A 5,046-nucleotide genomic window follows, 5' to 3' on the forward strand; every position below is an offset into this window, starting at 1 on the left:
CATCGATGGTGTAATCTATGAAACCCCTTTCATAATTACCACCATACTCTGATCAGAGATTTCAACCCACACATACATGAAAAACACATAGGATATCCATACCCGTAGGTAAGCGGTGAATCCCCGACTACAATGCATCGACTCCTATGTGTTTCGACAGAACACCCAACCTTGCCACCTGATGACCCCATGAGAGTCGGTAAACAAGTCAAAGTGTAATTCTAGCACATAGAGTCTCAATGTTGTCCCGGGTCATAAGGACTAATTCTGTACAACCATAAACCAGGACTTTTCCACTCGATAAGTGAGAACCACTTGGAAAGTCCTTTTATGGAGGGTTGTTCAGTGCACTCTACAAGGAGCACCTATCTGCATGTTCGGACATCACAATGTCCCCTACCAATGAAACATGGTACTCACATCGCAGATACTAGTCTCTAACTCGAGCGGCCTTTATCCTTCTTAGTGGCGGCTGAATCGACTAGGAACGGTTTAGAATATACAGTATTCCAAATATGAGTTTCATGATACTCATCATATGAGCATCTCATATTCTTTCTACTATTTGTATATTCAAGGACTTTATCTATGCAACTAGCATGGGTATAAGGATAAAGATGCGCCAAATTAATAAATTCAAATATTATTAAAATAAAGATCGTTTATACAAAGAGTTTCATCGTGAACAGTCGGCCAACACTTGGCTCGACGTGCACCTACTCTAACATCATCACCATCCGACTTTGGTTTATTAATTCTATCCATTCTGAACTATCTTAATAGCTATTGTCATGCAGTAAGTCATATAGTGACAATAAATCATAACAACTAGTGCTAACATCCAGCACCGAAATTCTACCAATATCTTCCAATATCTGGATAATACCCTCTGACTATCTGTCAATCTGTGAAAAATCTGCGAAAGAGCTCATGATATCTTCTATCACAAGTACAAACTCAATCAAAATCACAATCTGATATAATCTACTTAAATTTTCTGTTCCATCTGAACATTTCTTTGACATCGATCTATGTCATCTAGTTCTGTTTGTACGTAGTCTGGTACAAACTGATAGATATGGATTGAGTAATCTGTCAATCATAATCATATCATATCTCAATCTGGAGAAAACGACGGTACTTTCATTACGAAAGCCATAGAAATGTACTCCCATTTCTATTCAGAAATATACAAAATCTGTAATAATCTTCTGATTTCTATCTTTCTGTCTTCTTCTGTTAGCGATTCAGACATATCTGTACAATTTCTGCTAACATTGCTGTACAATTTCTTTCATAACTGATTTAATCTGTTTTTATTACAACTATCTGTTCGAATATTATACCTTATCAAACATCAAGATGAAAACTGAATCCACTACTGTGCATTTCTGACACTAACTGTGCTTTCAGATTCGAACTATTCTGTATAACCAATCAGTTAATAATAAAAAAATTAAAGAAGAAATACCTACCTGGTATTCGGCTCTGACTACAGATATCAAATTCTGTTATACAATTCTGAAGCATTCTGATATAACATTTCTGAACTATTGCAACTCTCAACTGTTTACAATATTCTGTATCAAACATACATGCAAACCACAGTAATAACAGTCAGATTCGAAATAAAGACAACCTATACAGATCTAGTGAGTTTAAGAAAACTCATAAAACAACGATTGCTGGCAATACTGATAATTCTGACTGCTGATCAATCTTCACAGTGCCTAAATCATCTGCCATATCTCATCTGCAAATAGAATATGCTCCCAAACAATATAAGATGTCTCAAATACTGATTTAGAGCAATCACAATACGCAAGCAGATATAACATAATAAGGGAATAAGAGAATAAGAAAATCTGTAAAACTCAACAATTCTGACTTTCTGACATTTCTGCTAATTCTGATATATCTGCTACCTGTGTCGTTTACAGTCGCTGATTTCTGTCTCAACTGTGCAAATAAATCGGTATACAAACTGCAGATATCACATATTCTGAATACAATCTGTTTCAATTATGATTCATACCTGACTAATTTCTGTATACAATAATCACGGTTCTCTGAATATTCAATAAAACCTTCAAATATTCCATTTAATCAATCAGATGTTGTTAACATATCACGTATCATAGATATAACAAGCATAAAATCATCAGAATATCCCTGAATCTAAGAGTTAGCAATCTGTACCCTTCTATTAATCTTCCATATCATTCTGTACTGAATTCTAGTATATAACCATTACCTGGTATCGATTCAATTCTGAGATCTACCTTTCTGATATCAACACATCTGAAATCTTATCTAGACAAATATCAACCAATCCTTACGTAACTATCAAATCTGTAGTTGCTAAACTCGATTTCAGTAGGTCTACTGAATACATAAGGATACTATTTGATCCTTTCTGTAATAATCGAGTTATAAACAATGCATATATCACAGAAGTTCTGAATCTAGAATCCTTACCGGAAATCTCCGTTTATCAGCCAGATCTGGTCTGAATCTTACCATTTCTGGAATAATTTCTACAATATCTCTGTACTTGTTTATCATTACAATTTCAGTAATGCAATTAAATCAGATCATCATCCACAAGTACAGCCCGATCTAACTCCATCTCATTCTTATCTTACTGCAGTGTATATATATATCATCATAAAAATCTTAGATATCATCATTTTCCTCAACAATCAAGGAAATTAATACCACAGTATAAACAAACTCCATAGATACAGCATATCTCCATGCTACTCAATCACATATACTCATAAAAATGCCTTAGTACATATCAATACATATGCAATATAATCATAAAGAAATAGTACCTATGAGGTTCTGGGTCTGTTCTTCTGTCATTATCACCAATGCCTCTGCTTTCTAAAATCTTCGAGGACCCTTCTGGGGACAGACTCTAGCAAAGTGTCCCTGTTGTCTGCAGATATGACAAGTACCAGTCACTTCCTGGCATTGCTCTGTGGGATGTCTTCCCCCACAAGTTCTGCAATACACCCCAGTATAGCTCGGGCTAGAACCGCTGGAACTAGAGGAACCACCTCCTAATTTCTTGAACGGTTTCTTTCGAGCTTTAAGCAACTCTTGCTTTCCACTCGTGCTGCCACGTTCAAATCGGAGAGGGGATTGCTGTGTCTGGGATTGCTTCACGCTCAATCTTCCCAATTGTCTAATCAGACTCGCCTTCGCCCTCCTTGCTTTACTCAAAGCATCAGCAAAATGATAAGGTTCTGCATGTTCATCAATGCAACTATCTCTGAATTCAATCCTCTGACGAACTGATTCACTACAGCTTCGTCATTTCCAGCCAAATGAGGAGCAAAATGCAGTAGCGTAGAGAATTTCGCAACATATTCTTCAACATTAAGTTGACCTTGTCTCAAATTCTCAAATTCCGCTATTTTGTCCTCCTGATATAAAACTGAGAAAAATCTTTGATAGAATTCAGCTTTGAAGACTTCCCACGTGATCACAATACCACGTAGTTCTAAGATGCCTCTGATCGTAATCCACCAATTTCTGGCAGCCTCCTGTAACTGATAAACTACCAATTTAACTTTCTGTTCATCGTTACAATCCACTAAATCGACCACTATTTATGTGTCATCCAACCAGTTCTGACAATCTTCCGATGTCTCAATACCACTCAGAATCGGTGGCTGAAGTAACTGAAATTCTCTCAACTTCGTTTCCATTGGAGTTTCTGACACATCTATCTGAGATTCTGATCTATCCATCTGATCATACGAAGTACTGCCTTTTTCAGGAATCCTTCGGGGAGCTATATCTGATTACCAAAACATTAGTAATCCAGTACAACCAATCTGTTCTAATCTTTCTCTGATCATCTTACTGCTGATCAGGAATCAGATCTGATTTATATTCAAGAATACATAATACCCATTCAAATCAACTAATCAGGGAAACATGTATCTCAAAGCAGAAACACATAGTCTCATGCTAGCACACAATGTCAATCAACATTAAAATAAATCTCATGCTAGCAATCACAAGCAAGGAAGAAAATTCAATCTACCCCGCTCATTCTCTTTTATCTCAGTCTACAGAACCTACGGCTCTAGAACCTACTGTTCTGGAACCTAATGCTCTGATACACCTGTTGTGGCGACCCGGACGCTAATCAAGTTCTTAATCATCATTGGGACTAATTAATCAATTATAAAACAGGGTCTAAAAATTTTTCTGTTTAAATTTCGAAACGTAGTGAAATAAAACATATATACATCTCAGTATATAAAATACAAATCCTGTATTACAAAACATTTATTCAAACTAGAGTTTAACATCTAATATCAATTGTTCAAACCCTATCTCAGATCGAAGTCCGAAGTCTCCACTCTAACTCGATCTCTCCTCATCTCCTCGACCCTGAACCTGTCCCACCTGTTGTCAAGTACACATACAGACAAGACAACAGCCGGATAAACCGGTGAGAATAACTCCCAGTATAAATCAATGAAACATGCAATCATATAACAAATATAAAGCATGTAATCAGGTATCAACAATATGTAACGAATCTGAAACATAATCAATAACACACTGTCAACTATACTCGTAGCTACACAATTCAGACTAGACTCAATCCTAGTCTAGGGATCCCGATTCCAGAAGTTGGCATGCGTATATCGACTAGCAGTAATAGAAAAGACTCCAGTTCTATCCACGCCGATATGGTATCGATCAACAGTAATAGAAAAGACTCCAGTTCTATTCACATCGATACGGTATCGATTACCAGTAATAGAGGAAGCTATTATTCTATCCACATCAATATAGTACCGATTAACAGTAATAGAAGCAACTCTAATCTATCCACATCGATATGACATCGATTAACAGTAATAGAAGAGTTACTAATCTATCCACATCGATACAATACTGATTAACAGTAATAGAAAAAGCCACCATCCTATCCACATCGATAGCCAAACATCCAGTGACAGTCTTTGGCACAACCGCCAATACACCATCTTATGACATCGTGCAATGTGCCCGTGG

The sequence above is a fragment of the Primulina eburnea genome, chromosome 16, assembly GCF_022965805.1.
Source record: "Primulina eburnea isolate SZY01 chromosome 16, ASM2296580v1, whole genome shotgun sequence".
NCBI classification, from domain to species: domain Eukaryota; kingdom Viridiplantae; phylum Streptophyta; class Magnoliopsida; order Lamiales; family Gesneriaceae; genus Primulina; species Primulina eburnea.